Below are 11,175 nucleotides of genomic sequence, written 5' to 3' on the forward strand. Positions count from 1 at the left end.
TAGCCTTTATACGGACGCTCTTGCCGTTGTAACAAAAATGAACTCGATTCCGTGCCCGCACCTGTGTGTTTCTCAGATTTTATGTGCGAAATTGCATTTGGAATTTACCACAAGTTATACGTTGAAGAAAAACATCGTGAAGAACATTGTACGCCGAAGAAGGTTCATAAGCCTCGGAAAATGTGTGTCCCCAACCCGCATTGTGCCAGCATGGCGGATGATGGCCTTAGCTAGAGGTTTCCAAACTTTTTGGCTCACCGCCCACTTAGGAAAGATAAAAAAATTTCTACGCCCACCATCACAAAAATTAATTGAAAACACGTATTTTTTATATTAACTTAACACAAAAAATCACAAGGAAAAATGTGATTATTGTTGTATAATTTACACATTATGTAGTGTAGTTTATATAGATAATTCAGGCTTTCTTTTTTCAAATGCGGTGGCACCCTCTGGACACCATCAACGCCCCTATTGCTTCCAAGGCCCCTACCGTCCCTCTAGGACTCTTCAGCGCCAGGGGTCCAGTAGGGACCACTTTGGGAAACTATGCCAGTGCCCAGTAGTGAGACGTATAAATGGGTTGATGATGGTGATGATGATGGTGATATTATCTATAGATCTCAAACAATGGGGTAATTGCGATGGAGTGAAAATTATCTTTGGTAAAGTCGAAGTAAAACAAAAGCCACTTACCTTGACAAAATGGCGCTTTGGCGACAATTAAATACAACACTTATAAGCACTCAAGATACTAGTACACTTCGTTTGACTGGTTAATTATTTTACATGTAAAATTATGCACAAAATGTAGTAAATTGTTTTAAAATATTTACAATTGGAAACTTTTAGGCAAGCCGATGAGAATTGTGTTATATGCCTTGCCACTGATAAACACGATCATTAGGGGAAGTTTTTCATCAAAAATACCACATTCAGTAACTCGAATCAGCCTCACCGTCTATTCCAAATCAAAAAACAATATTTTGATTTGGACTCCGACTTTAAAGGGATGTAACAAAAATTATCAAATGGAAATTGAATAAACTTGGTTTTCGTAATAATGTTTACCACATTATGAAAACCAAGGATTACAAATACCATATTCCTTTTATTTAATGCCGTATAAATATCATATCTCTACTAACCGTCAATTTTGAGCAACATACCATCGGTTTACCATTTCACATTTTGAGTTGTGTCTCGGGTCAAACTGATAATATGTTTTATTCACGTGTATATACAGGGTGTCCCACGGCTACGGAAAGTATTTTTTTATATAATAACTAAGTGACGGGACGAACAAGTCAAGCGCCTGATGGTAAACGACACGCCTGTCCAAAACAATTACAGTATCACCCAAAGCTGAACCTTTAAGGATCTGAGAGATTTAAAATTGGCAGATAAGTACTTTGTTCAACGTGTATGACGGCCACTTAAAAAGGGAAGGAACGCTGTCATCATTTTGGGCACCCTGCCGCGGGGACTTTATTTCATTAATTTAATATAGTCCTGGTTGTAAATAAACTTTTTACTTATCATATGCATTATGTGTTCTATATTCTACGTTGTAAGACTCATAATCTATTAAAGCTAGCACATTAAAGAGTTCATTAAAATTTTCACGACGCTAAATCAAACTAACGAAATGTTATTGGTGCTGGTCTATGACATGGTTCTTCTTCGCAATGCGTAGATTGCGTTACGACGGGAGGAAACATTATATATATCATATATTCATCTGTAATTGTACGTGTGTGTATTATTTGGAATTATGTTAAATGTGACTTTATTAGATAATAAGTCAAAATATGCTGGTAAGGTACCATAAAAGTTTAAATACTAGAATTTAAAACTAGTACTAAATTATATGGATAAAATTGGATCCACGCGGCAAGGTGCCTAAGATGCTGGCAGCGTTCCACCTTAGTATTGTTACGCTAATGTATTGGGCAAGACAGCTGCCTGCCCTTGGCTTTCCCAGAGAGTCTATTAATTTTTTGGATAAAATTTTGTACAGATGAAGGGCACCGGGACCCCACGGGCCAAGGGTTTCGACTCCAAAGACTGTAAATAGGTAGTCGGAGCCGAGGTTCTGGTACTTATTACTTTTTATTCTTTCCGCCAGCTCAGCTGCGGCCCTCTTCCTAGCAAACGTGACGTCTCACACCAGTGCCCTGCCTATACTCCAAGGGATGAGTGTCCCTGTATCCGGGCGTTTGTCATCAGTTCGCTGCATGTCGCTTAGCTGGCAGTGTGGCTTTTAATATTTCTACAGAAAAATGCTGCAATAAATGAATTTAACTTTTCTCGAAATGAGCCCATTACAATTCGCATAAAAGCAGACACTAGACTACCTGAATATGTAAAAGTTAAAGCACAAAAACTGTAGAAACATAAATGTTAAGAGTTCCTTTGGGACGCCTGAAGTCATAATATGGTATGATATTTGGTCTGATATTGTACTTGTACTGATAAGGGTATAGAGTATTTGAAATTATAACAATTATATAAAAATATAACAGTTTTCGTAGGAGTAGAGTTCCTTGTGAAAGAGATCGTCCAGGGGAATACTGTCTTTTACCTATTCCTGTCGTCAAGCAGTAATGTGAGCATTACTGCCTTCCAGGTTTGAAGCGTAAAGATGCGGGTGAATTTGCAGGCGCAAGAGCCGTCAACTTATGTCGCAGGGTAAAGCCTTTTGGGATTTAAAGCTCTGAGTGGCACTGTAACTATTAAGGACGGGTGTGTCGCTTACCACCAGGCATGTGACTTGTTCGTCCCGTCACCTGATATTATAAAAAAAATATTTGGCAAAGCAAATTAATTTACTTCCATTTTTATTAACGGAAGTTGACTTCCTTAAACAACAAAGTAACGCCTGATTGTATTAATTAGATATTGTTTTTTTTTTTCATTTACTTGCTTTTTAAATGAACCACAAGTAACTACGTACTACAAATTTGAACGCTATAAACAACTTTTCCCTGAAAGAGAGTGGAGAAGATGGGGCATTTCGTTGTTCTGCCTAAGTCGGAGCTATCGTGATTATATACTACGAAATACTAAACGATATTTGACTAACTATTGGTGTGAATATCGTACTGATCCATTACTAAGTCCTTAACAAAACGAGCGGCAAAGACTCGTGGGTTCCAAACTGGATCGAAAACGAACTTCTTTTGCAAAAAAGTTCGTTATCTGTCCAGACGCTGCGAGCATTGAAATGAAAAAAAAAAAACATTCTAATTTTAACAGGGAAGATGGTTTCTCCGTACCGCCAGTTTGCGATCCAGTATTTCTTCTCATGAAAAATCCCAGGCACACATAAGACTGCAATACTAATTAACATATTTTAATTATATTAATTTCCGTTATTCAATTAAATGGCCTTAGCCACTGTTCACGTTAACAGCTATTCTCGAGCCAAGCGGCATGTCGCGAACAGATGGCAAACGCCCGGACGGAATGACTCTCATCCCTTGGAGTATGGCCCGGGCACTGGTGTGGCACGCCACATGTGCCGACACACTTTCCCCATCCCATCTCCAGCACACCAGCAAGAGGGCTGGCTCCGCAGCTGAGCTGGCGGAAAGAATAAAAAGCAATAAGTAACAGGATCTCGGCTCCAACTACCTATTTACAGCCTTTGGAGTCGAAACCCTTGGCCAGGGTCGTTCATATATACAAAATTTTATCGAAAAAATTAATAGACTGTCTGGAAACCCAATGGCCGGCCTTGCCTAACGCAATAGCATAGCAATACAAAGGGGGAACGCAGCCAGCATCTTGGACACCTTGCCGCGGGGACCCAATTTTATTCATATAATTTAAAAATCCTAGATTTACTTTCTAGTAGTTAAGCTTTAGTTGTCTTTTTTACCTTACCTGTATATTATCTTAATTAAACAGTCCTATTAAATTGAATAAAAATTGATATTTCTAAAATGTAATAAAATATTTTGTAAATCCGAATGTTTTTTGGAAACTTCAAATAAGTATATAATTAATAATAATGTGTAACTATAGTGAAAAATGCGGTGGATTACATTAATGTTAGATTTAATTGGTTGACGAGTTAACCATGTCAATCAGTCATGACCGTGAGTCCTGTAAAGGGCCCGTTATGTTGGTTTGTTTGAAAAAAAAAAACAAATATACATGATTTAGATCCGAAAAAATAGATTCATTTCCTTATGAATTTATTATTAGTTGCTTAAATACAGTCACGGAAGAAAGAAATTTAAGTGGTCTGTGAACACAGTCCTTGTCAGCACCGTTTTCGTACATAATGAGTCACGTAAAATGAAGACTTTTAAATCCTATGAGCTTTAAAAATATATTATTTATACGATAAATAATAAAAAAGAAACACAGGAAACCAAATGTCGAAATGAGAATTGTGTGTACTCATAGTAAATTTATATGTTCCAAGCAATTGTTCACTTGATTACGTGCCTCGTTTACAAGCAATTGATTAAATTCTGGCTTTATCAAGTTGCATTGTACAGTGTCCAAATACGTATCATAATTTAAAAAAATATTTCTACTGTTGCAATGAATAGCATATATTTGGCACGCACTGGTGGGATATTGGTATTCGGCCTCGTGTGGGGCCGCATAACCGAATATTCGGCCAGATTAAAACACGTACGAAGATTGGAACGAAAAATTGAGGCTCATTAACTTTAATCGATTTCGAAATCGTCTATGTCACATTGCATTTAAACATGTTGTGTATGAATGTTTATGTGCAATAAATAATAAAATAAAACGAAAAAAAAATTATTATAAGTAATTTTGTACAATGAAACTGAAAGGTGCTTTTATTTTCAACATTATAATTAAAATATATGATAATAAAAATTTTTGTTACTTTAATTATTATTTAAAATTTTAATTATTATTGACTAATTTTTTATTTCGATCCAGTTTGATGAACTTTAAAAAAATTAATTTTATTTTGGTTTGCAAATAATAAGTAACTCATGAATACTAAGTAGGTTCTTTTCATAAGTTATGTTACATTGTTTGGATCTCTTAGAAATATTATTTAGTGAAATTACACTTTCTTTGATTTTTTAGATAAAGAAGCGAAATAACGCTTTATCGAACGTGCAATGTATGTTCAGTTTTTTTATGTTTTCTTATTTCTTCCTCCTATTTGTTAGGTATTGGGTAATCTGCCGAATAGGTATTCAATCTTCACATCAACTCTAATTATTGCGCATTTAGAAAGATAATGAGAAGCACTAACGTTTGTGATACCACTTAGAAGTAAATACCCTAAAGTGCGCCTGTTTTTTTTATGATACAAAGTGACCCACGCCTGTCCATAGCTATCTATAGCGGATGCAGTGCCACTCAGAAATTTGAATCACAAAGGCCTGAGTGACACTACCACTACGCCCGTCACCCTGAGACATAAGTTGACAAGTCCCATGTCCCTGTAATTTCGCTAGCACCCTTAACCCTTCAATGCAGTATTGCAGGAATGCAGTAATGCTCACATCACTGCTTGGCGGTGGAATTAGTAAGGTGGCGGTAGTTCTCTGGACGAACTCTTTCATAAGAAGCTCTACTGCCACTAAGTATGGTGTTAGTGAACTCTTGCGTACACTCAGCAAAGACAAATCATTACCCCAACCGTGCACGCAGTCGTGTAATACTAACATTAGTCATAAGATCGCCTGTATACTAACCATATATGGACAACAAAGTCTGAAATAAATTATTATTATTATTACTAAACTTTCATATAAGTGTAAGTAAGAAACTGGAAATGTAAACGCTTCCAATCGACCTTCGCGTGCGGCTGTACAGACGGACAACGGCACCACCGAATGGCGCCCATTTTAAATATTCATCGTACCATCGAACGCCAGCCTTTCATTACATTACATTGTGGTACTTCACATTGATTGTATATTACTTTGAAGCTACAGAAACAGTTTTCCTGTAAGTTGTTTCCAGCACCTAATACGCTATTGTACCATAATCACAAAATTACCATTACAAATTCAACTTTAGCCGTTCCTTACTACGGTCTTTTTCAAGTTGTATTTTTTATAAATTTGATTCAATAAATATTGAAGTCTTGAAGCTGACCAAGCACTCGTGTCTGCAATTGTACTATGTCCTACGGTTAATTTAAACCTCATGGTCGCATTAAAGTCTAGCTCACCTAAAGTCCAAACTTTACCCATTCGTTTGTATATGCAAATATGAAACTAAAAGGCACACAGGCTCATTACATAATCGTTAGTTCCTACCATATTAACTTGGAATATTTGTACTTCCACATTAGTTCTATACTTGTCGTATAAATTTACATCCTAATGAAGTGCAGTGTGTGCTGGAGTTTGTTGAATATTTAGGGTCCCTTGTTATAGAATAGATATCTATGAATTGCATGTGAAATCTTAATGTTATTATAATAGTACCATTAAGGTTTCTTTTCCTTTGAGTATAGACCTGGAGCTAATAATAGCTCACATCTCAACCACGAGAACTCTATTTTTCTAGATTATGAATCTCCTATAATTTACGAGCAGTAGAACTCCTCGCGAAAGAGTTCGTCCTGGCTATTTCTCGAACCTAATCGTTGCAAAATAGCTGCGCTCGTGTTGAATATTTTTCACGCAGCTATATTTCACACTCTCCCTCCGTATGATAAAATAAATAACACAAACGCAACTACAGTTACAAATACCACCACTTAAAAAATACAGTACACGGTAGTATACAACTACTACAAAAACAGTTTTCGTAACGGTAGAGCTCCTTGTGAAAGAGTTCGTCCAGGGTAGTACTGTCATATTACCTATTTCTGCAGCGAAGCGGTAATGTGAACATTATTGTCTTTCGGTTTTTAAAGGTAAGGGTGCTAGTGAAATTACAGGCAATTACATGGCAATGAAATTACATGGCAACTTATGTCTCTGGGTGACGGGCACATTGACAATGCTCCTCAGATTTTTAAGCTCTGAGTGGCACTTCAACTGTTATGGACGGGCGTGGCGCTTATTACCAGGTGCACGGTTTGTTCAACGTGTGACATGGTATCGTAAAAAATAAATTCTAATAAGAGTTTATTTATTTTCGATGACGTAATCAGTTCTATTATGGAGCCTTGGTAAACAAAGAGGCCATAATACTATAATTGTTACAAATTTCAATTGATTTTTGAGTGGTCTGAAGAAAGGAAGAATAAATTTTTTGTAGTAGAATTCAATAAGGAGTATAAACAATTGATACCTTAATCACGTAATCAGTTCTATTATGCAGCCCTGGTAAACAAAGGGGCCACAATACTATAGTTGTCACAAATTTCAATTGATTTTTGAGTGGTCTGAAGAAAGGAAGAATAATTTTTTTGTAGTAGAACACGATAAGGCGAATAAACAATGATACCTTAACCTGGTCCCTGTATTACGATGACAGTGTTCTAGAACTATGTGTTATGATTTTAAATCCAAGGAGAGTATTCAGTTCACAAGTTCGTCTACCTAACTTGGCACAATAATCTAACAACAATTTATAAGCAAAAATTCTTCCTTCATCGACTCCGAAACTCCCTACGGAATTTTCAGTAAGCTTTAATTAATAAGACAGTTGGGGAACTACTGCATAATATTTCAACTTCGTCGCGGACTTTTTGTCGCCAATATTGAAATTCTTTACGTATTCGACGCGATGCAGAAAGTGTAGTTTTAATTTCCTGACAAACTTACATAGTGGAAGATACTATTTTACTCGTATATATATTTGTTTGTATTCGTATATCGTTTGCGCCGAGTATATAACAGACAGAAATGTTTCACTAAATTGGAATCTCTAATTCAACCCAGAAGTGTCGTGAGACCTGTGAAGCGGTGACTGTTTCAACAGAAAGGATAAATGTATTTGACAAGGAACTAGCCAAAATTAAATATCTTACATAATTGATGATGATATGACAACAAAATCGATATTTATTAATAAATAAAATAGTAATTGGCATTCATGAATCAGAAATAAGGAATTAGAAATAAATGACGATGTATAATTTGTGACGTCACACTTCAGTGGCACTTTACAAGTTTTATTTATGTTCATTTACACATATAGTTTTATTAAAGTTGTTGGGCAAAATCTTTCGAGTACTGTGACCTGCTACCGATTTACTTTACTTTATTTTTATATTTATAGTTTCCTGCCTGCCAGGCTAATTAATGCATAGAACCGGATGAGATCTGACGTTACATTCTCGAATGAATGGATTCCCATTCATTCGATCGTTCATTAAAATCAGTTTCGTATTCAGATTTCACTTTATCACTGAAAAGACCGAGCTTCCATATGATTTTTCTGTGCTCTTTTTTGATTTAGCTCTCATTTCTTTCTACCTAATTGGTGTGTTGCTTCTCGGAACTCATTTTGTTTTGTTATTTAGATTTTTTTAATGAACAGAAAAGTACAAAGTAAGTTTGTCTTGCTTTTGTTTTCTGGCTATCAGAAATAACACAATTTAAAAACAATATCCTTTAAAGTAATTTATGTTATGTTGCACCATAATAATGTATCCTTGCAGCCTTTGCATCAGTGAGTGTAATCTCGTGACTCGTGTGCCCGCTCCGAGGGTGTAACTCTAAACTCTGATAAAAGCGACGTTGCCGCTACGTCTTTACTGACGAACGGCGTCTCTTCAGTGGGTTAAGTTTTAAATTTTGAAAACCTCTTCATATCGTCTAATTTTGTCAATGCTACTGCCTCTGCTTTCGAAAGACGAACCGAAAGATCGCCAATGATCGCCTACCTGAATAGCATGGTAATGTACATGTAACTTATTACATGATTAAGGTGTACCGTGCAGTGATACAGCTCTAGCGGGTAAGCAGAATAAATCCATTGTAATCTAGAGATCCCTCCTGCGTAAAGAATCGTAAGCCTAAATTTACAATTTTGCAGGGGAACGTTCTAACGAATTGAAAGGACTGAGCATGACACCTGCGATTCTTGAGGTATTGTAATTATTATATTTGATACATTTATTATTATGTGATTTATTTTTTTCATACGTTATTTTTTGTACTTTATCATTTAACTGCTGAGTATGATAGTAGATCTTCATAAAAATGAAGAATTATGAAAAAAATGTATCTATTTTTGTGACTTACAATAGATTAGGTAGGGGGAGTCGCATTATGAACCGTCATCACCACGCTACCACTACCGCTTCCGCAAGCGGTTTATGACGTCGCCATGTTCAAGAACCTTCCGGCAGCAGGCGCGTTGACTCATTACGTAGTCGTGATTAAAATACATACATATAAGCGAACGTGCCGCCCAGGGTCGAAGCACGGTGTGCGGTAGGCGGTTGTAACTCACCACGTTCTGTCCAGCAGGCACGTAGTTTGGTAAATGCAGCCTCAGCTTTTAGGAAACATTCTTTAAAGTTGCCAGCAGTTCTACATGATAATAGAAGGGGCCATATTCGTACTTATCTTTCTCACTTTACAACATTTTCTCGCTTTTTTAAAACCTTTGTTTGTTTTTTTATTTAAAAAGGTTATTATGTCTAAGCATGATTGTACAAAAAAAATTAAGCTTGTATAAGTTCAACTTCGTTGAAGAAAATTGTGACCTTCTTAATAGGTTTCTCTTTTCTCTTTTCTCTGACTAAATTAACACGAAGTCGTGTTAATTTAGTTAGAGAATTAAAGTGATAGCCCGCAAAATCAGTAAGCTTAATCGGCAGTGGGCCGAGCATGTCTGCAGGAGGGTTTGATCGCCGACGGAACAGACTTGTTCTGGAATGGCGATCACGTCAAGGAAAACGTAGTGCAGGACACCCTGCGGCAAGATGGCCGGCAGTGGCTGGATGCGGGCGGCACAAGACCGGGAGAGTTGGCGTGCTCAACGGGAGGCTTATGTCCAGCAGTGGATGCGTGTAAATTGATGATGATCAAATGAAAGATAAGAGAGATGCACAGATTTTAAACGGAATAATTTTCCGATTAAAATCAGTGTTTTAGGATATTTATAATCTAATAAATACCAGTTATAATTTTTTAACTCAACAAGTACAATGTAAAATATACTCTTTGTAATCTTGAGCCACTGTAGCAGAGCCTGCCCTGTCAGTGTAGCACGACAATGTGTTATGACGCGACGTTATCTCCTTGGCGCGCCGAGACATCGCCTTGACATTATGTCGTGCCACAAGCTTCTTTTTAATGCACTTTGGTTACCAAGGCTATGTTTTCAGTATATATTTTGACACTTTTTAAGACAAAGTTAGGTGCGCACACACGTAATAAAAAAGAGAGAAGACGAGCAATTCAATTTCGCCCTGGCACTAATTAACTTACCAACCGGTCAATGTTGGCAACGGTGTTGCGATAGTGTTTAAGTCGATATAAATATTCGTTTTATCAGTATAATTAGTTCTTCGCAATATTGGAATATCGATGGGTGTAAATGATTAGAGCTATTAATTATTTTATAAATCTAGGAAATCGTAGGTAGAGAGCGAAAGTATACGCTGTGAATTATTTGCAAGAGATTTTAATAAGCTTAATAAAAAATATTTTATATTTTATATTACGTAATCATTATTCTAACTAAACAAGGTATTTTGTCTCCGAGTCAGTTGTTCAAATTCCTTGTTAGATCCAGAGGACCTTCTGTGATTGTTTATAGTATCTGGCCATTCAGTTTTTCGAGTTGAAGTTTAAGTTTCCGTAGTAAAATTAAACATCCACTGTGGATTTAATGTCGTCATAAACAATACAGTCTTTCTTATTTACTCATGGTGGCGTATATATCTTAATAAAGTCGGATATCGTTAATCATTATAACTCGTATAAAATTAAATGAATCGTAATCATCTGTCGAAGTTAGATTGATTGTGGTTGTCAACTACAACTACATAACCTATATAAAAACATGAGTTACAAATATAAGTATCAATATGAATACAGAGACGTCTGTAGTAGGGCCTCTTCCAGGTGTTGTTCCCTCAACTTCAGTTGTTGTGGTATCAGGTTGAGGCGTGACATTAACATCTTCATATATTATGCATAAGTCCTCATCGATATTTGGAGGTATATATCGAAATGAATCCAATAACAAAATCGACCTCTCCTCTCTTAAACCTACGAATGTAATCTGGAAGAGAAAAAAGTGTAATTA

The sequence above is a fragment of the Hyposmocoma kahamanoa genome, unplaced genomic scaffold (genome assembly GCF_003589595.1).
Source record: "Hyposmocoma kahamanoa isolate Upper Pololo Valley unplaced genomic scaffold, ASM358959v1 86, whole genome shotgun sequence".
In the NCBI taxonomy this organism is placed as follows: domain Eukaryota; kingdom Metazoa; phylum Arthropoda; class Insecta; order Lepidoptera; family Cosmopterigidae; genus Hyposmocoma; species Hyposmocoma kahamanoa.